At 37.0% G+C, this 26,617-nt stretch overlaps 1 protein-coding gene across 6 annotated transcripts in view; it reads left to right on the top strand.

The window, feature by feature from the left end:
- Positions 1-26,617, top strand: part of MCTP1 (multiple C2 and transmembrane domain containing 1) — a 200,006-nt gene that overhangs the window by 111,761 nt on the left and 61,628 nt on the right. The window lies entirely within an intron of this gene.

The raw sequence follows: 26,617 nt of genomic DNA, 5'->3' as shown, positions 1-26,617 counted from the left end.
ACTCAGGTCAATCTTTGTTTCTGTGCAGGTGTTCTCTGAACTTGAAGAGCTAGTAGTAAATCCCTGCTTTGAAGAAAGCCCTTATACTTAATATTTACTTCAATATTTGCTTAAATTTCTTAATTTAAGGCCAGACTAATGGTTGCAAAGTTGTAAAGAAAGTCCTGCTTAACCTTAGCAGCCTTAACCATTGGCAAAGGTTGGGTGTTAGTTATGGCCTGCCTAGCATGTTATTTTTATACACTGGTTCCAGCATATAGAGATTTTAAGGGTTTACTTTTCAGTGATGAGGAATTGGTTGGATTGTCACAGAATCACAGAATCACCCGGGTTGGAAGGGACCTCAAGGATCATGTAGTTCCAACCCCCCTGCCTAGCAGGGCCATCAAACATACACATTCAGATCAGGTTGCCCAGGACCCCGTCCAACCTGGCCTTAAACACATCCAAAGACGGGGCAGAAGGTTGTGAGGTGGAGGCCAAAGATGAGTCTGTCCTGATCTGGTGGGTGGCAGCCCTACCCACGGCCTGGAACTGAAACTGGATAGGCTTTAACGGTAGGCTAAAGCCATTCTGTGAGTCTGTGGTGAAATATAGCAACTGCTTTCTGAAGAAACGAGTACGGTAAAAAAAAAAAAAAAAAAAAAAAAGCCACTGATATGCAAAAGCAAAAAACGATTGTCATAATCTAGTCTTGTTTATTTGACATTGACTACTGCTCTCATAGCTATTACTAACACTGAAGGGTTGTCTTTTAAAACTGATATTATGCAATGGGAACTTCTTGGGCAATTAGTGTACAGCACCAAGTGAATAGGAGACATGATTTTCTTTCCACAGCTGTATAGTAGCTGTGATTAGATGAGCCTGTATTCCAGTTCTAATTGACTAGCCTCTGTAAGTAGACACTGCTCACTAATGAATACAGACAGACACTTCCTAACCCTATTAAGGAAAAATAGAAAGGTAGCAAGGAATTGTGCTCAAAAAGGAGTAAAATTAATTCTGGTTTGTTATACTGAATATATATTCTGCATTCATTGTTAAAGGAAGTGGCACTGGATGGCTGGCAGAGCTATGATTAAAAAAAAAAAAAAAAAGCAACACAAGCTAATATTTATGCATATCTGTGATTCTCTACCCTAGGTATGTCTCTGCTAAATATAACTTGAGAGATAAACATATTAAGCTGGAGGTAAATCTCTGCTTTAATAGTAGCCAGTGCAGTAGTAATGCAGGAGATTTTGCTGTTTACTTTTATTTCTTATTCTTTGAATATATGAATGTGTGGTATCTGTTTGGTTTGAAATGCTCTTTTCTGAACTATTCTTATTTTAATAAAGTCAGCTTGTATAATATTTCTGTTCTTTCTCTGCCTCTCATGAGGTCTCTTTCTTTCTGATGCTCATTTTTAAGACAGAGGGAAAATCTCTTCTTTATTGTATACCAGATGGCGCAGGTGTACAAATTTGAAAGCCTACTTTCATATACTAAATTCTTCAATTTCCAGGAGAAATGTATTTTTAATGATCAAAAGCAGTGAATTCCTTTGAAGATAGGTAATCAGGATTGTAAAGGCTACTTTTAATGACTATTAAAGTTTTAAGAAAATGGAGAAAGAACAGTTGTATTTGTTTGCACAACATTATTTTGGCCTTTTCCTTCAAGTACCACGAGTGCTAGCAGATGCTGTAATCCTTTGACATGACTGAAGGAGTTAAAGGCAGATATTTTTAATATTTGCCACCGTCTTAATTATTACTTGCTAAAAGCACCACTGTTAGCAGAAGGATTATGAGTTAATAAAAATGTCACAGTATTAGTATATAAAACACAATTTAATTTTCCCAAGATAATGATTAACAGCATAAGGCCATATTAAGAACGTTCAACGCCTGTTCCCTAAATGTGCTTGATTTTCATATTTTAGGAAGAGTATCATAATTTTGCAACAAGTAAACGTAAATATTTTGGAGGAATTTATCTCAAAGATCAGGCAACTAATGAAATCTCTTTTGATCTTGCTTGAGCTTTGTTTTTTTTTATTATGTCACTGCATTCTTAGCGTTACAACATGCAATCTGAGCAGTGTTGGGGTTTTTTTTGTTAGTTATTATTATTTGCTAATGCATCTTCAGTGAAACACATTAAAAATGATTTATCTGCCACAGTCTGTTATCTGAAGCATTTGGAAAACAACTGAAGTACACCAGTGGTCACCAGTATCTAGGTGTTCTTTTCATGTACAGGAACCAGCCTGGGTGCAGGTCAGTCCCTTAACCTTTCCAGACGTCGTTGCTTTGTCCCCAGCTGTGCCCAGCTTTGTGGGGCATCTGGGTTACGTCGCTATGAACGAGATACAGCTCTGGAAGCTATCGATGCGTTGAGAGCTGCAGCCCCCTGAAGTTATCTACCCGGGTGCCCTCCCGCCACGCTACCTGAGCGCCCGCAAGCTGAGCCGTGTCCCATTCAGTGCTGCAAGAACGGGCCCATTGTCACTGCAGGAATCGTTTGTGTCCGGGAGAAAATTATGCCCGCTCCACTTCTGAATGAAAGACAAGGCTGTTGTTACTCTAGGGATATTAGGCCTCACTGCTTTTCTGAGAAAACAAATTTGCTGTAACTTTATCTGTAATTTAGTACTGAATGGGTGCAAACAGGATCTACATGGTATAGAATGCCAGGCAGAAGTAAGGGTTTGTTAAAGCCATGAAAGGGACATGTAACCCTTATGTTTCCGAAAGCAGCCTCCTCAGGAGCCGTGGGTTATAAAGGAGAAAAAATCATCACAACCTTTGCATTAGACAGGTTTAGTCCTTACTTTAAAAGCACAATTGAAAAAACGAGGCTTCTGTTTGTGTGGTGAATTCAGCAAAATTGCAAGTTCCTGAAATTGAAGGCACTTACTTTGCCTTGACCAACAGCCTTCTTGGTGAATGACTGCAGTTTAGACTACTCAAGTTGCCATGGGGTTTTGTGTTTTTTTGTGTGTTTCAAGATCCGTTATTTTTCCCTTTCTTTCAGTAAATGCAGCATAACATTCTTATTCTCAAGCTCTGCTTTCTTGAAAATGTGATGTCACAATGCTTAAATAAAATGTCTCTTTTATTGGTTCATTCTTGATGATCAACCTTTGATAGGAAGTAATACTACTAATTGTTTTAAACCTTTGTCCTGAGGAGCACTCAACCCTTCCAAACAGTGCTGGTGAAGCTGTTGCACATCAGCCAGAGCGCTTTATTCCAGCAGCCTTACTTTCGCGGTTGTGCACTTACTCAATGCTTTACGCCCTGATTAAGTGGTAAACGTGCAAACTGTTTGCTTCACATTCTTCCTTTTTCTCTTTTTTTCCCCTTTTTTAATAGAAAAAAAAATTCAATCCAGTTCCAGGAGCTTGATCTTACTGATTAGCAAAGTTAAAGTTAAGAACTTAATGTGGTTTCTAATCAGCTGGCAGCTGTCATTAGTGAGTGACAACGTAGTTAATCCCCCCCGACGTACAGCCCTGCTCCCAAAGGCAGGGAAAGTCACCTCCAGGCACACTCCCAACCCAGGCTGAGAGCAGGCAGTGCATGTCTGACCCCGGGATCTGAACCTGGGAATCTCTGGTTAGTACGCTTCATTGCCTCCGGATCACTGCATTCGCTCTTCTGCTCCTTTGCTTAGAATCTCTAATATGCCTAATTTAAATTAAATTATTTTAATTAAATTATTCAACTATTTCTCACAGTGCAAGACAGTTAGGAACTCTAGATGACTGTGTTTAAATCAGGAGTTGTGACTTGACCAGCTTGAAGTTAGGCAGTCAAAGATGTCTGTAAATTCTGGCACAGACGAAGCAAACTGTGAGACGATAGTCACAAATTAAGCTGGAACTAAGAGTCATATTGGTTATTCTTATACATGCACACAGCAGCTGCATTCCTGCTGGTGTTTTTTTCTTGAAATTGTGCCACACAGGCTGGCTTCACAATTTTCAGAGGAGGCAAAGGGCTGAGCAGGCTGTGCAGGGAGTTTGTGATTTCTGGGTGGAGATAAAGCTCCTCTTGATTTATTTCCTGATTTGAGCAGTCCTGCAATTTGCCAGTCAAAGATTGTAATGAATTCTTTGCTGCATCCCCAGTCAGGATTTGTCACAGGTAGCCCCACGGCAGCTGATGACAAGGCATTGTCGTACTCTCAGGCTGGTGTTTATTTTATTTTCCCTGGACACCCCCCTTTTTCTCTAACTTCCCTGATTAAAAAAGCCTATGTGTTTCCTTTCCTGCTCCTCCAAGATACAGAAAGTAATGCAAACCCCAGAAGCTGAAGAATTTTGATGCAAGAGGAATGCTTCAAAACAGTCTGTGCTCTAAAACATAGTTACGGACTAATTAAATTCTGTTGTCTGCCTGGCAGAGATAAATATGGCACTTCTGCGAGACCACTTTAGGGCTTGGATGTTTGAACCAATACCCCCCATACAACTCTGAAGTACAGGACTACCTGGTTGTTCTGTGATGGATCTAGTCTCTGCTGGCTTTTGATGTTTAGAACTGATTGTTGAAAATAAAATATACATTGGTTAAAAAATGACAGATTGTTTCTAGGGGCGTTTTCAATGTTCACCTTTATGATAGTTGCATTTTTTTAAGTTAATGCAGTTTAAAAATCATTTTAAGTTTTCCAACAGAAAGGAAAGAAATGAAATATTGGATTCGCAAACAAAAGCTTTATTGGTTTATGACAAGTAATCCATCTTTTTGCATTAGTGTAGCATCCTACCCCAGATTATTTTTCATAATTGATAATTTGTGAGTCATATATTTGTTATCTATTCTTTCATGGGTTTCTAAATAGTGAATGATGTCAAAGGTCATTGAGCTTTCATAAAGAAAATGTTTTTATTTTATATTTCAAGTTTTGATTGGTGTTCAGAAGAACTTTTTAAACATTTCAGGGAAGAGTACAAGGAAAAAAAAATAGTAGCAGTTTTCCTGGACAAAATTTTATGCTACGTAATATTCTGACTTGAAGAAAAATATGAATGTTAAAGCATAAATTAAGTACTGGAGCCATATACAAATTCTTAACCAGAGTTACTTTACATTAGAAGACTATTATGATTCTTACTATAGAGGTCAAGCTTTAAAAGTTAGAAAGACATTGCGCACATATACAGCAAAATTAAGAGTGATATTTGTATGTGGCTCATTCATTTTGATTTTTCCTTTTCAGAAATATTTCTTCTGTGACCAGAAAGCTATTGCTTTCCTTTAGCCATAAAATAGAGGCAGGAGGATGAGGAAGGGTGTTTCAGTCATCTGTCACCTCATTTTTTTGAGAAATACAATACTGGGTGTGAATTAAGAAAATCCAATAAGGAAATAAAACACATATTTTTGTGTAAAACAATAAAGGGCAACAAAAATGACATTACATGTTTTAATACAATAGTGTGCCCCAGAAAAGCAATAAATAAAAAGATATGGACTTAAGATACAAAATTTAGTTAGCCTAATGAGACAACTAGTAGGAACTTTCCCCTTTATTACATTTTTCTCCTGCAGCCCATGAACATTACCACTGACTGTGCTCACAGAGCTTTCTGATGCAATTAAAAATTGGGAGAACAGAATAAAATATGAATATGCTCAATCAGTGGGAAAGGCAACTTAAAGTAATTTACAGATAACAATATAGGAGGCATAAAGTATTTTTAAGTAAATTAAATATTAATTTCAGAGCAAATTTGTTATGAATATACTATTACAGCTTATGTAGTTCTGTCTTCAATGTTCATTAAAATCTTCTCTGAACAGTTTAATCATACTGAGACATTTCTATTAAAAAATGATTCAGGATTATCCTCTTAATTGAAATAGAATAGTACTCATTTAATTCTGATGTAATTATTTTAATATACGTATAATAATTATTTTAATATACGTTTAATATACGTGTCATTAGAATAACATAAACAAGGTTTTCCCAATGTATTCAAATGAGGATAAAGTAGCTGGTAGTTTTTGGTAAAGCTGTCCTCAAACTTTCATCTGAAAATCATCAGAAATTTAGTATTTTGCAAAATGTTTTGAACTTCAAATCAGTAACAATATTAGCAGGATCAGTATTTTTTTCTTCTAAGTTGATTTTTAGCTGCCTAAGAATGGAATCATTGAATCATAGAATGGTGCTATGTACAGCTGATAAGTGCTGTACGTATCATACTGTAGCTCGGATCAGCACTGTTGTTTTCTTCTCTGAGATTATGTTTGTTTTTTTTTTTTTAAGTGAAAGCTCATTTTATATGTCTCTTCTTTTTTTCTAATGCATTTTCTTACTGAGGAGTGAGTGCTTAATAATCAATCCTAAGTATTTCAGAGGCATACTTAAGGTGTTCTGTTCAGCTGGAACTGTAAAACAGAACAATTCTTCAGCTCTTCAGATTATTTGTCTCGTATGTTGTAAGTATTGAAGACAGTAGAAACTATCTTCATGTTTAGTCCCAGAAAAGCATTCAGGATTTGGAGAAATGTGCAAAACCCACATGATTTTAAAATAACCCCTTTCATTGCGTTGCAGGGATATTAAAATAAATCCAATTGTACTTCTGGCTTAGTGATGTTCTTTTGTCACTGAGGATATAAAAATACAGACTTCAAATACAGAAGTGCTGAATTCTGTATCTAGAAGGAAAAATATCCTCAGTTATTACTGTATTATGTAATATAAAATGCTTTTATACTATTTGGGAAAATGGTCCCCCAAAATGGGGGGGAGAGGGGGAGGAATGGAAGGGAAGAAAGAGAGACAGAAAGGATATGATATTTTGTTAAAAACCAGGACGTACTTTTGAGTTGCACAATTGCTGGATTCTCAGCTGAACATGAGCATAAGACAACACTGCTGCTACTACCGTTGTGTTTATCAATTGGATAAGTACAGCAGTGGCATCTGCAGAGTACGACACACATTGCTGGGCTCTTGTCCTGAACATTTAAAAAGCTGTGCAATTAAATGTATATCCTTAATTTTGATTCCTATCAGTGTTGCTGTCCCAGGAGTAAATTTGCATCTGTGTGTTAAGGTATTTGCTTTATTTGACCTACATATGGAAGAAGAACATGCAAAAGAAGCAGGGAAGAAAAAGCATACACTTAGATTACCAAAGTTTCCCACGCATCTCTTCATTATGTTGAAAATATTGGAAATACTGCATTTATACGATTGTAATTAATTCTCAATGTAGTTGCACTGCACTGAATAAAGCACTGACTCACAAGAGATACATAGCAGTAGTATATTCAATACAGTGCAAATACTGCCGACCAACCTAATGTATTTGTAAGACTAAGCACTGAATCTTGATTTTGGATAGTTACAGCCAAAATTGCTCGTCAAAAACGTATGTCTGAAATATGTCTCAGTCGGGTTTAGGTTTTATGTAACTTCAGTGGATTAAAAAAATAAAATAAAAAAAGCCTACAGTAGAAATTATTTAAATAGAGATAGAAAAATATCAGCAGCACCATTAGACTTAGGATTAAATTGGGTTTACTGAAAATCTTTGGTTGTACGAATCCAAAGAAGTTTCAGTAGAACATGTTTTCTTTAGCCTGAAATGAAGAGGAATTTAATTTAGTGATAATGCCAGCTCTATGCTATTTTCTCAATAGAAGTGGGCATTTTTTTTAGCTCTCTTCCCTGAATGCCATTCTCCACTGACACCTGTAGGTAGCACCCTTGCATCGCAGAAGAAAAGACTGCCGTTTCCGAGACACAATTACTATTTAGGTCGGGAAGTCTTTGCTTGTGCAGACCTCTAAATGTAGCTAGTTTTATTTGCATAATTTCCAGACTTTGATGACAATCTGCGATCTTAAAACAGTAGCCTAAAGATTACGCATTAAGTTGTTTGGCCTTGTGATTCACTTCTCTCTTCAGATGGATCCTTTTTTTTCCGTGGGACTAGAAGAGGGAAGGCAGTCAGGCACTCTGCATAGAAGTCTTACACAGCATCCTCGTAATTATTTAACATACTGTCCATCAGGTATTAATACATTTTTAAAATTTTCTCTTCTGTTCTGCAAAATACTGGACACAATCTCTTTTAGCACATTAGCAAGGAAAGCTCCAAGGCTGCAAGCAAGCTCCAGGGCACTGCCATTCATCCCCTTGCCGTGGGCCTGCTCAATGCAGGTCTCTAGCATGATAGAGCTGCACCGTGTCAGCATGTGGGAGCAGCCCTTCCCAGCCTCCTTCCATCCCTGCTGTGGGGAGGTGACCACATACCCGTGCTACTATTCCTGCTCTTGCAACTTCAGAAACAAACGGTGGCAAAAAAAGAAAAAAACCGATGTAATACAAGCATTACTTTTAAAGCCAGGGTTGTTCACATAGAAAATTGTTCTGCAAATTATCTTCAGAGTTTAACAATTTTTTTCCCCTTCAATATGTGCTGCTTAGTATCACTGCTTCCATTTCCAGAACTCAGCAATAGCAGCCATCTCTTAAAATGATAGTTCGTTCTCCTTTGGAGTTACTTTCTTGTCACTTAATGCAGAATGTTTCTAGGTTTATTATTTTCCTTGTAAGAGGTCATGCCAAAGAATTTCTGGTCACCACCGTAAGCTGTGGCCACTGTGTACTGAATGTAACTATTGATATTTACTCCGTCGTGCTAAGATAGTTTTTAATTTTACAGAGATTCAGTAAGCTGTGTTTAAAAACAAAAAAAGAAAAAAAGCTTACAAAGCTCCTGTTAATATACCTGGTCATGGTTTTGTCTGTGTGTAAATAAGTAGAGAATATGTAAAGTTTTTGAGTCATATTGTTTTTGAATCATATTGTCTGAATATTAGTGCATTTTGACACGCGAGATGTGGTGCAGGTGGCTGGGAAAACAGCCTCTCACTGCATCACCGACAAGGACACATCAGGACTGTGAGCACAGCCTCTCCTTTCCTCTCCAGAACAGGAGACACTTCTGTCGTAAAGAGGCACAGGCTGAGATCACACACACACACACACAGACTCACTTTTGTCTGCTTTTTTTTCCAAAATATGAATCTCCTCATCTTTCGAATTGTTGAAGAAACCCTAGCATTAAAAAAAAATAGCATGAGACTATTTTTAATTGGTTATTTTGCATGGGAATGTGCAGCATGGTTAACAAAAAAAAAAGCTTTTTTTTTTTTTTTTTTTTAAACACCCTGAGTGAATTTGTCGTGCAGTAACCAGGTTAGAAAGGTGTTTGCAGCAAATCTTCATATTTAACTGATGAGGCAGGGGAGTCATTTTCCAGCATGGGGGTCCCTCAATGAAGCAGGAAGCCCAGGAGGAGGAGGAGCTCTTTCACTGCTGGGTGCTTTCAGGCAGGAGTGGGTCCTAGGGAGGAGGTGGACGAAGCAATGGCACGAGGGGAAGAAACTTTTCCATCAACATATTTTTTAGAAACATCCTGCTTTTTTAATCTCCCATTGCATCGTTCTCCAGCATTTTGGTTTTTTTTCACATTAGATATTTTATATGCAAGGTCACACGTAAGTATCAGTTTGTGTAGCAAGAGAAAACAGTCTACAGACACGGCTGGCACTGTTTCTTCTGTATTACATTCTCCGTATTTCTTTTCTCAGAGTGTAGCAAATACAAGACCACGCTAAACATGACAGGAAACCATTTAACTGCTTGTCTGGAGGATATGCTGTAAGTTATCTTGTCTAAGTTTTCATAGTTAGATAGAAGAAGGTAAAAATCTTCTGAGGTCTGTGGAAGAAAGGTTACAGAGAAATATAGTTACTTGCCACTATTGTAGATTCCTCTAAACTTAGAAGAAAATCTCAAGTGAGAAAATAGTATTTTGTAATAAACTTACTCTAAAGCTGCTGTAGTGCAATTGGGTTTTTTCCATCTTTTTTTCTGTTTTTTGCTCTTTTGAAGTCCACTAACAGTTCTTTCAGAATTTTTCAGAATATGAAAACCACTTTGCTCACATTTTGCATAAGGTATTACAGCAATGTAAAACTTTTGTATCACAGATATTAACAATATCTTAAGAAAGATGGGTGTTTTTAATGTTTGAAGTTGTTTGAAGCTTTCATAGTAATGAGTATTAAGATGTTCTGTCTTATTATGACATTCAAGTCATTAAAACAAAAAACAATTTTTTTTTCAGTAAAGGGCAGACCCTGTCCATGTGAATGTGTTTACCTGAAATATTCCTTATCTTGGGGAAAAATATTTTCTATTATCAGGAAGGTCCATTGAGCAAAGGACCAGTGATTTGTCACTGTCAAGAAACAAGATCAAATTTTCAAAGGAAAAACCTGGAATACAATCACAAGCTTTCACGAAGCATACACTGAGTACTGTGGTCCTGCTTTTAATATGTTTTTCCCTTTGAAATCTGACACAGATAAACATTATTGAAGTATTGTTTTAGGGGATTATGCGTATTATTTCATTGCATGATCTGAAAAATGTGAGGCCAGCTTCTGTTCTCATTAGGCTTTTTTACATCAAGACTTTTACTTTGTTGGGTTTCCAGTTGTGTACACCATTTTTAGATCAAGTTTCAGATATTTTGTTGCAGAGACTGGGGTAGAGTGCTGAAAACTTCCTTTTTTAGGGAGGGAAAGAAGGATGTTTTACTGACACATTTATTCAGCTTGAATTGCTATTGATGGGATCTAGAATACACTGTTTTCTAGCTTTTTGACACTGCAGGGACTATGGCTCCATTACTGCTGTTACGTGTATTTCATTCGTTTCTGTGTTTAATTCCTGGCAAGAAAAGGGTTTCTTGTTCAGCTGTGTTGGAAGGATGGTGCCTGAAATTATAGTGTACTGATGTAAAGATTCAGGAGAATTAAAGAGAATTGCAGACAGTTCTTGTGATCTTAATTCTCTGGTTTTAGTATAACACTATTTTAAAGTGGCGTGGAAGTGCTGCTCTGGTTTTGGTTTTCTTAAATGGGTGTACCCTTCCAGTTTGTTCCTGCCTCTGCAAAAAAGAGCATTCAACAACAGTTCAATGTTACTACTCATCATTCTGCTTGCAAACTGGAGCAGTCATTTTATTCTGAGATGAAATGTAAATCTTACATTTTTCTCTCTTGTACTGGGAAGATCAAGTGTACCTTCCAGTAATAAGTTCTGTTTAGTTTTACCTTTCACTGGGAAAGAAGTCCAGTATCATCCTAGTTACCCATAGCAAGCTCCACCTTTTTCTCTAGTTGCTGTCTGTACCTGACCAAATGCTGAGGCATCATTCATTCCATTGCCCATATATTTCTCAGACCATGTATGGTAAAGGAACAGTTTTTCTTAGGAAATGTCAAGCGTTGTGAGGAACTGCGTAAATAAGGAGTTGAAAGTGAAAGGCAGCTATACAGTGGTGCTCCCAAATGTGAGCACAGGAGGTCAGTGTTTAATTTCTACCTCATCTTGGGCAATTCTGTTTGCTTCAGATTCTGGTGGACTTAATATGCTGTACTAAAGTAGAATGACTAGTGTTTCCCCCTGGCGGCTTTTAGTCTTTAGAGATGCAGTAAATACAAAACAATAGTCATCTGAATGCTTACTGTGGTAACAATTTTGTACAATGGTAACAATTTTGTAATTGCTTAGGCATTACCCAAACACTGATTCCCTTGTTTCTGACAGACTTTTGCGGATTTTTGCTAGTTGTTCATGACCAACTGGAAACCATCCCTTTTCCAGAATGTGGAAGTTGTATGTCTAAGGCCCTGCACCCTGCATACATTTAGGTGTCTGGTGGTTAGGGACAGTTTCACAAACAATAGCTTGGTAAATCTAATTGAGATATTTTAATTTATCCAGTGTCTTCCAGAAGTTGTAGTTCGAGTTGTAGATTTTGAGGCTCATCTTACTGAACCTTGAGATTTAACATGTTGGATACAGGCAGTTCATGTTAAGTTTGGGAGCTGCACATCTATACTGTAAGATACCCTTTTTAACTAATGAGCACTGTCAGTATTAAGGTTCGATTCACATTCCTATGGTCTTCTTTCCCTTTGTCCTTAGCACAAATGCATGTGGTGCTCTGACGCTTACTGATGTCTCAGTAGAGAGCAGCTGGCCTGAGCAATGTGATGAGCAGAAGTCAAACGCAACAGAGCGTGCCATGAAAGCACTCTGGGCACAGCCTTGGTTTTCTTTGTCCCCTCTATTTCCTTGTCTTGTATTCTCACTTTAAACCTTTGTTAGGTAGGTGAGCAGTCTTCAGCTCATTTTATTTTCAGAGTAGTATCTGTGAACTGTCCATTAAGTAACTAAAGTTATCAGGTCAGTGCAGTGCTTGAGACCTTTGGCATGATTTGAGTTGCTATTTAATTGTAGTAAAGGTGCTTAATAACAAATGAAGCTGGGAACTTGTAGAGACATGAATTTATACCATAATTCAATATGGTATTGTGTTACTTCCTTCATGCATGCCTTAAGCATGTAAGGATGTAAATATACGAAGTGGCTTCAGACTTTCTCTCTGGGCAAGGAAATTTTGAGGAAAAGAGAAAAGATTTCAGGAAGAAAATGAAGAAAAGTGACAGAAATGTTTTCCTTCCTTATCTTAGATGATTTCAGGTTGTCTTCACACACTGACTAGAGAATTTTTTTAAAACACATCTAATGTAATAATTTTCTACATTGATTTTAAGATGGAATAGTTTTACTTCAGCATCCAGTATTATTTTGATTGTAACTTGGAGCAAAGAGTGCAAGTATTTACTTTGTGAGAAGCAGCTTTAAAATGAAGAAGGGTACTCTACCTTTTGGATATTTAGTGTAACAGTTGTAATAATGTATTTACATGATGTTGTTTCTGACTGAAAAACTAAGCAATGAAGTAAATCTGATCTTGTTTATTTCACAGCTACTTTGATTTTACCTTTTTTTCCCTCTCTCCCTTGTCTGAAAGTTTAAATAAACCTTTTCTTTCTCAATCTGCTTAAGCAATGCAAGACCTAAATCAATCCTAAGTGGCAACCACTTTGCACAGTGTTGTGTGTGGCTGTGTGTTAATTAGCTGAAATAGATTATCCCCTGGTGTGAGGCGTAGTGTTTGCAGTAACTGTTAGTGTGCATAGTTTGCAGTGGATTTCATGTTTATTTTCATGTACTGAGGCAAATGCTCAGTATGTCTTCAAATTATCTCCTTGGGGGTGTTTTTTCCTGAGCTAATCCTGACAGACTCTTCCTGCCAGATATGCCCGTCATCAAGAAGAGGAGAACACTACACATGCAGGAACCTCGGCGCTTGGGGCTGTATGCAAATTTAATGCCCAGCTCATTTCTGTTTCTCTTACATGGATGACAGACATTTTAACAATGACTTTCACATTTCCCCATGGAAATGCCATTGTATTACTGTATGTATATGAGTGCATACATGCACTTGCTTCGTGTATGTGTTTGAATAGGATATCAGGAGCACCTATGCTTGTAAATATGTTTTATGCCCTTTTTGTGTATTTACATACGGATAAAATGTGTGTAAGGAAGCTTGTGTCAAGAATGCAGTCGTCAAACATCTCTTTATCAGAGATGTAGCTAGATCCCAGGGAGACTTATCAGATACTGAAAAATAGATAGGGTGGAAAATGTGATAAACAAGAAATTGACACTGAAAATAATTCTACAGCATTTGGGGTTTTGTGCCTTCGTATGGTAGTGAGAAGCAAGAGCATAAAAAATAAGCTTTGTTTTCTGATGTTTGAAGCAGGCACAGTCAGAGCAAATGATATTCCAATGATTGCAAATAGAGCTTTCTCCAGATATGTCACAATCTTCATGGCTGAAATGAATTCTCACTGGTGTTACAGTTTTTGGAAGAGCTGAAAGTAGCTAAAATCTTATGTATTACTTTTTATGCACTTTAAGGCAGTAACCAAAATGTAGGCACCCCAAAATATATAGGTAAATATTGAAATAAAGGCCAAGTGGGTTGGCAAGGGCATTCACAGTCCCTTTCCTCTGCTTGTGTATGTGCTTCCATCTCTGTGCAGGCATCTTTCTGAAAGAAATTACAGCTGGAAAAAACTACATCCTTGTCCCATACGGAAGGTGGGACATATATCTTCTCCTTTGTCTCTGTGAAACCAACATTCAATATCATTGCTTTATATGTTTAAATTACAGTAGCAAAAAAAAAAAAAATCACTCTTCAAAAGAATTTTAAAATAAAGATCCCATAAACATGGAGAGAGATTTTAAAAAGATTTTAAGACTGAGAATTCATACAGAAAATTGTTTTTGTTTTTTTTGTTTTAATCTTGCGCATTCATGTTTCGATGATTTTTTTTTTTTTCTCTCTCTGAAATTCCTGGTCTACTTGTATGTGTAAGTTGGGATTCTACACATTTTCCCTTCTTCCTCTTTTCATCTTTGTTTGTCTTGGTTTGGGGGCTGAAAAAGCTGTCCGTATCGTCATGTTACTTTTTACGTGAGTGTATTATTAGAAAACTTGTTCTGCTTCTTTTCTTCAGTTGAAAATGACAGTTTTGTGGTGATGGTGTGCATAAGAGAAGAAAAACAAGAAAAAACACCCACCTACAAAAGTATGCAAAAAATTGCCATCATGGCTAGAGAAAAACTCTGTAAAACTAATACTAATATATTCAAGTATAAAAATACTCTATGGAAGTAATTCAACCAATTGTCTTTCTTTTTATTCTTAGGAACAAAATTGTTATTCATATGGAGAGATATAGCTAAACCTATGTGTAGATGTAGTTACAAAATGTAAAATCTTGTTTACCTCCTTGATGCTACCTGCTCTGAAGTAATATTAAAGAGAATTAAAGTACCTCGTAATTGAGATTCTTTCAACAAACCATACCCCATCAATTTGAATATTATTTCACAAATAATGAACACCATATAGTAGACCTGAATAGCATGAAATAAAGTGACAGGAATGAAATAAGTGATATAATTATCTGGTGGGGTTTTGACACTGCCTTTATTTTTGTAACTGCCTGGGTTGATTAGTGTTGAAACATAAGGAGTATATACAGCTTTCCAAAATGTCTGTTGATCTTGTACATTTGTACGTATTTGTGTTACTTTTTTTTTCCCTCATTATTCTGTCCTCCTTTGTTCGAGATTGCATTCATTCTATGCCTTTATCTTTCATAATGCTATATAACAATCTGTTACACCACTAGTTCTCAAACTGTGATTTGTAGTTGCTTCTACAGCAAGTGCTTCCCAGTTAGAAATCCATATTAAAGACTATATATTTAAACATTTGATGATGAGGATGTGTGTTAGTCTGGAAGAAGTTGTAATAACTTCCCCTATCATTTCAGAAGCTTGAGAAACAGTGCTCTAGGTGTAGAGATTTGCTGAGGTATAACTGTGTCTTGAGTGATGGGATGGCAAGGTGAGTAACTCACTCACAGCATGCTGTCTCATCATTGCATGACTTGATTCACAGGCAGGGCAAAATTGTGTCACTATAACACAGAAATAAACAAAGGAATCCACATTTTGGAGGTCCTTGGAGCGCATGGCTGAGACTCCTATCGCTCATCTTGTGAAAATGCCTTCTTGCAGGTGCTGCAAGTTAAGGATTTCCTAGTCATCTATTACTACTGTAGCAGGACTATGTCTAGGGGTGTAGCCTACCATCTTCTTTGATTTTTTTATTTGACCTCTGTTGGTGATCAGTAGAGGTCAGTACATTGTGACAGTTTGCTTCCTGAAAGATGTTCTACTTATTAACCCAGTGGAGAAGCACTGATGGGAAAGTTCAGGTAGAAAAAGTAATGTAGGCAAGCCTGCAAGGGTAAAAAAATTCAGTAGTACTTTCACAAGATTTCAAGAATTTTACTTTATTAAAAATAAATAAATAAATAAAATAAGGTGATTAAATAGTTTTAAGAAATTCACATAGTTTTTGACCATTACACTTAAGCAATCTGCAGTAGTTAAAGAATATTCATTTAGATTTTTGTAGAAATTTGTTGCCTTTAGCATGATAAAAAACTTCTAATGTCCAGAGAAGATGGTAAAATGATGATTGCTTGTCACTAAATTTGGAATTTCATCTATGCCTACCCACACGTATATTGTTTATTTCTTGATGTTTTCATAGAAATTTCAAAAACCAACAGCTACTTAATTGTGGGTGCAACATTAAACAAAGCCCCATTATTTTTTAAAACAAGCTTATGCACTCTGAAATCACAAGGGAGTGGGGGGAAATGATGCTGTAGTAAAGTAAAAGGAATAAAACTTTAAGAAAGTGAAACAGCATTGCCTTTAACATTGGAGGGCATAATAGAAGGATGCCTTTCATAGTCTAAGATTTTTTTCAAGTGGAAAGCATTGGTTTTCTAGTTTCTCACTCTTCCCAGCTGACATGGAAAGCAGGCCTTTAACTACCTGCCAGCGCCTTCTTCTGTTCATTTATCTGTGAACATAGTGTGCCTGCGTGAAAATGAAGTAATAGAGAAAAAACATGTATAAAATACATCTGGCTTTGCAAGTGGAACAGTTCTCCTGAGTCTTAGAAGATTGTGACGTAAGTTGTGATGTAAATAAAGCTGTGATGGATGATAGGCACACAGGGTAAAGGACAGCCTCTGCCAAAATAATGGGAAATATAAAAAATATTTTGTAGTAACTTGTGAGTAATTGTTGGCTTATTTTCAAAAAGTATGTTATTGATTTGTCATTGCTTTGCACCATACATAACCATGTACAACACAGGGACATGATTTCTCATCAGACGGGTGGATGTAGCCTCAGTTCTGCCATTTGATCTGCCATACATTCGAAAAAATGGCAAATTAATGCCTGGAATGTCATCTCTACTTTCAAAAAACACCAGACAAATTACTACTTTTGATTTTGCTTTGCACCATTTGAGCAGATACCCAAGGCACTGCAGAGCATCCTGGCTCTGCAAGAAAATTTTTAAAAATGTTACAGCAGTTTGAAGGTTGTTTCCCCTTCAATAAGAGCAGGTTCTGGTCAGAGCAAATACAAAATAATAGAAACTGCTTTTCTATTTTATGTCATATTATAACTAATCAAAGTGTAAATGATCAAATCAGGTACCAAGCAATAAAGCATCATGCCAATAATGAGATTTCTAAATGCTGGGTAGAGTCCAAAGGACCTCTGTAAAATGTATAAAAATTGAATTAAAATATACATGCAGGAAATATTAATGTGCTATCTGAATATGTAGTTTTATCTGTGTGGGCATACATATAAAATTATGCATGCCCATAATATTTACTCATCTTTTTATTTGGAACTCATTCAATGCTGTTTCTAATTGTAATATACTGCTAGGTGCCATGACAGGTAACTTCCATTATTGTGATTTCCACTTTGCTGATATTTCAAAGAAATACGTCTTTACTAGTTAAATTCCACTAAGAGCTTTCAGAGGCCCGAGAAGAAGCTGCATTCTTTTAAGACGGAAATAGGAACTGTAAGAAGGTACTCTAGACAGTTTGTTCTACTGTGGACGAACACTGCAACTGTGAAACTGTTAATGAGGAAAACAGCTTTTGTGATTATCTTAGATCTCCACAGAGACTTTTTCCAATAACTCAGATCCTGTTCTGGTTATACACTCAAATTCGTTTTTTCTGCCTTATATTTCTTGTAGGTTATTTCAGTTGTGCTGTCTGCAACTGAGATCTGTCTATAATCTCCTTGGCTGCATTTGACTTTGTCAGTCTTCAAATTCTAGAGTTAAAGCTTTTCATTGGGCCAAAGTAGTAATGTAGTTAATTTCTTTTTCTGAATATGATTATTAATTTATGATTGTTCTAAAATATTTACAGTCATGTTCAGGATATGTTCTTATATTTTTAAACTTTACAAGACTTCCTAAGAAAGCATGCTCATTTTTTTGCACATTGATTTCTGACAGTGCACTGGAACATACTGGCCAGCTCTTGAAAGATGCTCTGTATATTTGGAGACTAGTTAAATCTGCCACCTTGGCTACCATCCTCACCCATACAGTGCTTTTCTCTGTTAGCAGCTCCCACGCTCTATCCAGGTTCTCCAAAGCCAGATTTGTGGAGAGCTGCCTGCAGAAATTGAGGGCTGTGCAATCCCATGTGTTTTCTTCTTCTTCTGGTATCTTTGTAAAGAAATTGGAATCCTGGTTTGACTTCATGATGTTTTCTGGAGGGAAGCAGGAAGTGAATGGAAAGGATTGGAAAGAAGACAATTCAGGATTCTGCTGAACATCAAAGCAAAACTGGGAGAGCAAGAAAAAGATAAGAGAACACAGTTTATGAGATGAGACAGAGCAGTGGGATGTGAGTCCTGTTTCCTTCCAGCAGAAGTTAGGTTAATGTAGAAAATGAGGGGATAAGAGGAGAAGTATGTATTCAGAGCTGATCTGATGAGAGTCTGCAATAGTGGGGTAAAGGGATCTGTACCTGCAGCATTAGTCTTTCTGGAAAACATGCAGTTGAATTCTTGAGTCTTGCAAATAGCTATCATAATATCATAAGCATGTCTCTGAGAACGTGTGGCCCACTTTCATCTGTCACTGCAAAGATAGTGACCAAGTGCTGCTATTATGCAGTGCATTAGCTTGAGTAGTAAGCAGTATGGTGCAGTTCTGAAGAGTCTAGGCTTGCACATAAACCATCAGCTCCCTTAGTGCAGGAGGTCAGTTCCACAGTACTTTGCAAGATTTTTAGAAAAAATCAGCCTTCCTCTCCCTCAAAACCTTGGGTAGGAGATGGGTGCTCACGAGCTGAGGAAAGAAGGAAGGTGGCTTGCTCAAGCCTACTGTCTTGAATGAAAATGAAAATGTGTAAATGGTCAGTAATTACAGCATGCTTCATCTTAGAGAGTCACAAGGTCAAACTTTACTCTCAGATTTTCAAGGTCATTTTTGTGTTGGCCTTCTAGCAATGCAGAAGTGCTTAGGGAAGTTGAAAAAGCTTGCTTAAATCAACTAAACATTAGTGAATTTGTGTTTGAAAGCCAAAATGCAATCGTTTAACCGTTTTACACTAGAGAAGATTTCTTGTTACATTTCAAAGGTGCATTTTAATTAACAAATGCATTATAACTTTGTTTAAAGTTAGAAAAAATCCGTTAGAATGGGAAGTGCTAGACCACTTAATTATTGGAATTTTGACTGAAAGATGTAGAAAACATATATATAGGTCACGCTGAGAGTAATGCCTCCTATTTAATTTCATGGGAACCACAACCGATAAAAAGAGAACGACACTATTTAATAGAGCAAATTCTTAGCTAAAACCCTTTTTTTTCATCATAGTCACCACCACTGGATGTGTACTTTCACCAGCAATGAACAAGAGCCCATATGCCGCACTTGTAAAAATCTGCACTAGCAGAAGTGACCCAGTTTAACAGCTGTTATGACAGCATCATTGCTAGGAAAATGTAGTCTATGCGGTCCATCTTTCATCAGAACAAATAGATGGAAGTCAGAAGGCACCAAATCTGGTCTATGTGGTGGGTGTGGTACGACAGTTCACCCAAGATTGGCAATGTACTGCATGGTCCTCAAACTGTTATGGGTTGTGGCATTATCATGTTTCAGGAGAAAGACTGTCATCTAACTGGAATTTCAAGCCTTCAGTTTCATCAGTGTCGTGGTGTAGCAGTCAGAGTTGATGGTTTGTCCAGTTTCAAGTAAATCTGGAATGATCACCCCTTTCTCATGCCAAAAGATAATGTATGTGACTGTACCCACTGAAGGCTGTCTTGCACTTTTTCTTTGATGGGGAATTTGCATGTCACCACTCCATGGACTGTATTTTGCCTCTGGCTTGTAGTGGTGACACCACATCTCATCAATAGTAATGATGCAGTCCAGGAAACTGTCCCGTTCAGCCACATATTGTTTCAGTCAGTACTGACAAACTTGCATGTTCTTTCTGTTCTCCTGTGAATATTCATGGTGCAAACTTTGTGATATTCCAGCACTGCCAGCATTGTTTCCATTGTATTAAGGCTGATATTTAGATCCATACACGGATCCTATCTGCAAATAGGCAGATTATGACATTCCCTGGTCATAATCTGCCTATTTGCATGGATGAGCTGGTCAAGACAGTTTTCATTTTGTGATGTGAGAGCTCTGCACAGGCGTCCAAAATATGGCTTGTCTTTCACATTGCTGTTGCCACTGCTGAAACACGCCACTCACCACCTCACTGTGTTCCAGTCCACTGTTTGATGTCTGCAAACGTTTAGCAAGCATCTTAAATGTCAGTGAGTGCCTTTTTTTCAGCATGGAGGAATTAATTAACACACCTTTGCTGCATGCACACTTCCGCAACAGGTGCTCTTATGTGAGAGTGCCCCTCTGCTGCCATCTGTTGCACAGGAACAAAATGTAACAGAATATTGGTGGGAAGATTCAACATCAACATCTACATAGTTGTATTCAACACCATTTGCCTCTGACATCATGGGCCAACATCGTAAAATAGCAGGCATTACTTTCAGAGTAGGCCTCATAGACATAATTTAAGTCTTGTGCTCACTTAAATTTATGAAATCTCTGTTTTCAGGTTTTGATCTTGTCAGTTTTGGTATCTGTAGCACATTGAAATTAAGAAATATGTATCTCTCTGCTTTGACACCGCTACTCTTATTGCTGTGCTATTCTGGAAAAGAAAAATAATTGCAAGTGTAGCAATGACTATTAAGAATGATGGCATAGAGTTGTGCAGGTAGCAATAAAATACTCTGCATTCCCCTTTCACCTTTTAAGGATATGCATTGAAATGAGGATCTGTAAACTGCAGTATTCTTCACTGGTGAGTAAGCATTATTAAAGGTGATAATAGCTCAGTAATTTTTAAATGTTTTTTTTGAGCTGTATGACTTTTCTGTGTTAAAGTATGGCTGAGCACGTATAAGTAGCAGATGTCTGAATAAATGAAGGTAATGTTCCTAAAACAGTTATCAACTGAAAAGTGAGGAAAAGTCTATGAAACATCTTTTCTTTGGAGTGTGCAAACACAATTCCTGCAAGCTCCTGCAATATGGAGAGAGATAATTGTAGAAAGATGGACAGTTTGGACTGCAGCATTTTTTTGCTGGATAAAGTAACTATAAAAACAGTGGGAAAATTTCTAGGGCACACCTCTCTGTGCTAAATATGATCTAATGTAGTTTGTAGAAATACAGGTGTAATTAAATTTATTGTATACAAAAAATTGAAAGGGCATGTTTGGTTTTTTTTTAATAGCATGAAAATATATTTTTCCCTGAAGAAGCATCAACAAAAGCAGCAGGAAATAGTCTTCCACTCACAATCATAAGAAATGAAAATCTTTTTTTGTTGAATTTTTGTCCTTTGAGAAATAGCATTGTAAGATATAGATAAAAATTTATCAATAGAGCTAACAATATTGAATCTCAAAAAGCAGGTGCCAAAATCTCAGAAAATGTTTGTAGGCTAGTCTCTATAATTGTGAGGTGTACCCCAGAGTATGTTTTTTCTCTTTTTATTTGGGTTATCCACTACCTAGTGTATTGATGTCCATAGAGCTTGTTGTTATTGCTGTGAACTTCTAAATATTGTCCACCTTCTTTTCTCTTTCAGTCTTCCCATTTCTGGTTTTCCAGCATCTTATATTGAATGCTTACCTTTGTGTAGCCAGGTTTTGAGGGATTTTTTTTTTTTTTTTGTAATTTCTTAACAAAATGAAGTCATCTTTCTTTTGCAAGTTTACCCTTGACATTCTTTTGCTTCAAGTAGCATATCTGGTTTCTCAAAGAGACATTGTCCTCTGTTGCTTACTCTATAATAGAGTAAAATGTGAAGCTTTATCCGTGGCCCCAGTTAAGTGGGCATTTCAGTGGGTATTGAGAGTGAACTTTTCACAAGAGTGAAAGTGCACTGCCCATCACTGTGTATGACACCCTATTTCTTAACCAAGCGTCTGACTTCATTTCTTGTACATCTCCCAGGAGTTCAGGATGATAGCTACTCTTGTAGGAAATGCTGTATTAATCTGGTGCCAGTCTGAGATATTTAGCAAAGTCATGAGGAAATGAAGTCAGCCAAATGACTGATACGTTAGTGGTCTTACTTTAAATAATCTTTATTTATCCTAGTTGTGACTGTTTCTAACAAACTGGAATTGTTATAGCCATCTTTCCACTCGTTTGCATTCTCTTTGTTAGGAGTCTTGATATGCAAATATACAAGATATCACTAACTGTATTCAAAATACTATCTCACTGAAGTTATTTGTGCTGTTTATGCTAAAAGCAGCTATCTTTCTTTTACTTACTGTGTATTTTTTTCACTTATACCTGTAAGGAGATAAACATATTTTACCTTTTTTGAGATCTACTGTAGTCTTCTAAAGAACACTGCCAGCTAAAAATGAACTGAAGTTTATTTTACATTTTGCTTGAAGAAAGCATTACAGAATATGGAATACAGATACCCTACCAGGGAACTAAAAATACTCACTTATCTCAGTGGCCTTAGGCCAGGGATAATCCTTTTACTATAGAATTCAGGTTGTTCAAACACATGGAGCTCACTGGCTCTCCTGTCTAAACAAGCATCCTCTGCTGACTTCTCATTTCTGCAATCTACAATCTTATTCTGCACAGGAAAGTTTAGAGAGTTGGTAAACACTGAAGGAAAATAAGCACGTAGAATCACTTCCAGATATCTCTAGCGTCTAAATAAGTTTATGTGATCACTTGGGATGGAAGGAGGTAATACTACATGGAGTCTATGGGGAAAGAATAAAACACTAAAGAAATGAGAAGTCAGTGTTATCAGCATTGGATAAATATTAGAGTTGCAAATAGAAACAGATGCACATTGCTAGAGATGCTAAACCTAACTGTAAGTTTTTTCAGAACTGAAACTGAAGAGAAGTCTAGCAATCAGTGAAGGAGAAAATTAGAAAATTACAAGACAGAATGAGAATTGATGTTGTAGAAAGTGGAAAGGTAACTGAAATCTATTATTATTCATTAAAATATACTTACAATGAAGTAAATTAATAGGTAGAAGGACATTATCTTACACTGTAAATGTGTTGTAATCTAAGCCATTGTTTACATAAAGAAAGCTGGACAGTGAAAGACAAATCTTCAGCTTTTCAAAGTATCATAGTGAGTCTATGGAATAGAATCAGGGGAAGAAGTGATTAAGTGGAATAGAATCACAGTGATCAACAAGTTCAACTTCCAGCTCCACACAGCACCACCCAAAATCCAAACCCTGTGTCTGAGAGCACTGTCCAGACCCTCCTTGAACTCTGGCATGGGGGTCGTGCTCACCGCCCTGTGCTGCAGACCTGACCCCCAGCTGCCCTCCCCTGACGCAGCTCCATGCCGTTCCCTCGGCCCTGTTGCTGTCACACACAGCAGAACTCAGCGCTGCTCCTTGTGAGGAGCTGCAGTCGCCATGAGGGCTCCCCTCAGCTCCTCTGCCCTGCTCTGAGCACACCAAGGGACGTCAGCCACTCCTCATACACCTTGCCCTCCAAACCCTTCATCATATTTTTGCCCTTTATTTTTATTTATCCTTTACAGCTACACACTGCCAGTACTCCAGGTGTCATAAAACAATAAAATGAAACAAGTTATCAGTCTCTAATGCGAAGATCGACCTGAAAAGCTCACTGAAGTTGATTGATTGATTAATTCATTGCACATTAAAGCCAGCATTAGACCAATTACTTGCCATCACATGATAGTTGATGGCAAGTGGCATCTTTCACAATAGACCATAATATGTAAAAAGGATTTTAAGGAGATCAGTAGAGAAACGTGTGTTTGTCTGCATGTACTACTGCATGAATCTGACTTTTGATAATTCTCCTTTCTTCCTGTTCCATGATTCTTTATCACTTTTACCTCTGAGTGAAGGTACGGATTCAGCAAGAGCAATCACTGTGTGACCAGCTGACATTTGTGGGACATCAGAGAAACCAGTGTGTTGTGCAGTTATTTCCAAATAAATGTGGAAACTAGTTACAGGGTTTAGCCTTTATTAAATGTTTAAGCCAAAGTGTCTTCCTTATAATGGGGGCTGTACATTTTTTCTGAAGCAGGATTCCAGAACCGCTTGTGGAATTGTTTTTGCTTCTATGGAATCCACCATTTCTGTTAGTTCCAAACATGAGTGTGGTTATCAAAATACAAACCAGTATTTTTGCCTTTTATTACCGGAAATTACAGTGTGCTTCTTGACCAGGTGACTTCAGACTATTCATGCAACTTAAATTATATTTCTGTCTCTGTCATTTCTGACAGACTGTTGCCAGTCTATAGGTTTTCCTATAGCCAAAAGCCTGGCTTCCTAATTTATTTTGGTGGTGATTAAGAATACCTGGTTGAGAGGGGTTGTGTAGATTTTCTCTGGTGGCAGTAGAGATTAGCACAGTTTAGTCATTTGTGAAGTCAAAGTAGCTCTCATTCAGTTGGTAAGTTTAAACACCATGACCTACTTTTCTTTGGGGAAAAAAAAATAAATCCGTAAGTCTTTTTTTCTTTTTCAACATTTGGAAAATGATGACTATTTCTGTTTATTCCACTTTCGTAGTGTTTCTCTTAAAATTCTGAATGATTTCTTTCACATGCAGTTACTTTACAAGTAGTTGTAATTATTGAGTATGATCCATACTATGATTCTGCATTTCTCACAAAATCAAAAGGATTGTGCTTCTAAAGTGACACATGCATTTACACTTTCAACCATCCTATCCTCCTAACAGTGCAATTGTAATAGAATAGAAATCTGCTTGGTTTCAAATTTTTGTGTAAAAGGAACATGATTTGTAATATAAATTTGTATGCTCAAAGTCGAATATTATTTGAAATGTACTTTTTAGATATGTCTTATCACTTGTATATATGTCACTTGCTACAGAAATGGCATCTTCCTATTTATAACTTAAGCAACTTCTGAGGAATTTTTAAGTTAGGAAACAATGGGGAAAGGACTAAGTGTGTCCTTTCTAAAAGCACATATTAAAATCAGATACTGAGTTATAATGTGGCTTGAGCCTTATGACTAGTTATCACCACTCACAGCAGAACCATAGTAGGAAGTGTGGGTCACTGTAAGAGTTCTATGTGAAAGTAGAATCAGCCCAAGGACAGGTATTAAAAGCACTTTTCAAGTTAGAAAATAATTAAAGTGTTTGTGTTTGTGGCGACGTAGCTAAAGCAAAGACCTGGGTTGTTCAGAGAACAGTTAGGTATTGTTCAGAAAATGTGGTACTAGAATGGGACCAGAGCTCAACGAAGCCATTCCCAGACATTCCTTTCATCTAGCGTATCCTAGCAGGGAGATTGTTACTTGATATCAGGCATTATTGCTCATAGAGAAAATAGTATCAATTTCTCTGGGTTTGTCCGCATCTTAATAGTCAGAGAGAACAAATCTGTTGAACTGCTGTAACAATGGCAGTAGGCAGTTTGATATCATAATGGTCTTAGTGAACCATATTTCCCTTTTCTAATTTTAAGTACTAACTGAGTACTAACTTTGCAGCTCGGAAACTGGTAAGTAAAGATGAAATGACCCAAGAGATTCCACATTTTGTAAATACTTACTTTTTTTTTTTTTTTTTTTTTTTGCCTTTTTTTATTTCCACCAACCTTTACTATGTGCAACTGTTAACAGTGACATGAATTTTACATTACTAATTCATGTGCTGTTTAAAATAGTGCTGTATTCATGCTCTGGGCTTCACTTTCCTGGAATTGTCAGCATTCTCAGAGCAAAGTCTTAGCACTTTAATCTAATGCTGTTGGAAAATGATATGAAATGTCAGTTACAACTTGTAAGGAAAAAAAATTAAATGAAAAATTTTAAGCTTCTAACTAGGAGGTTTTATTGGTTCTGACAAGCTTGTAAAAACTCAGGTAGCTCACACTGCAGTGTCATTGGATGATAGTATAATCATGAAGGTTCCTCAGATTTAATTAGTCAATGCAGCTGTAGAGGTGTTTCAAAACATCCTGGGTGGTTTAAGGAACATCAAGTGAGTCATTTCTAATTGTTAGAATTTCTTCTTTAATAATTGGCATTACACCAGACTTTGATAAAAGAACGGAGGTGTCGTAGAAGCTTGGGTTTGTGGTATACACTGTCATGGAAAAAAAATATGACAAGCATTCTACCTAGTAAGAAACGGAAATTCTTTCCCTGAATGTTCTTCTGGAAAATAGGATTAAAATGGTCTAACGAGAACTGTTCTAGATCTTTCAGTGTACCAAAAACCTAATGAAGACTGATGTTAAAATAATTCTTAATCCAGTATTAATTTTTGTCTTGTAATTATGTTTTTGTTTTTTTTTTAAGATGAATTAACGTGAATTAAATAGATCTGATATGACTAAAATCTCAATCACATTGTGTAATTCTAGAAGTGAAAAGGGAGATGCAAGAAATCATTTAAGTGTGTTTTCTAGCTAAAAAGTTATTAGAATCATTTGAGTGGAAAGGTACCAGTAAAGATTACCTAATCCAACCCCCCTGCAGTGAACAGGGACACCTATTGCTCAGTTAGGTTGCTCAGACTTCTGTCCAGCCTGAGCCTGACTATCTCCAGGGATGGAGCAGCTAGCACCTCTCTGTGCCCAGTGCTTCACTACCATTATG

This window comes from Centrocercus urophasianus, unplaced genomic scaffold (assembly GCF_019232065.1).
Source record: "Centrocercus urophasianus isolate 14NV4802_14NV808 unplaced genomic scaffold, USGS_Curo_1.0 seq_21, whole genome shotgun sequence".
Taxonomy (NCBI): domain Eukaryota; kingdom Metazoa; phylum Chordata; class Aves; order Galliformes; family Phasianidae; genus Centrocercus; species Centrocercus urophasianus.
This window is presented reverse-complemented; position numbering and strand designations above follow the sequence as displayed.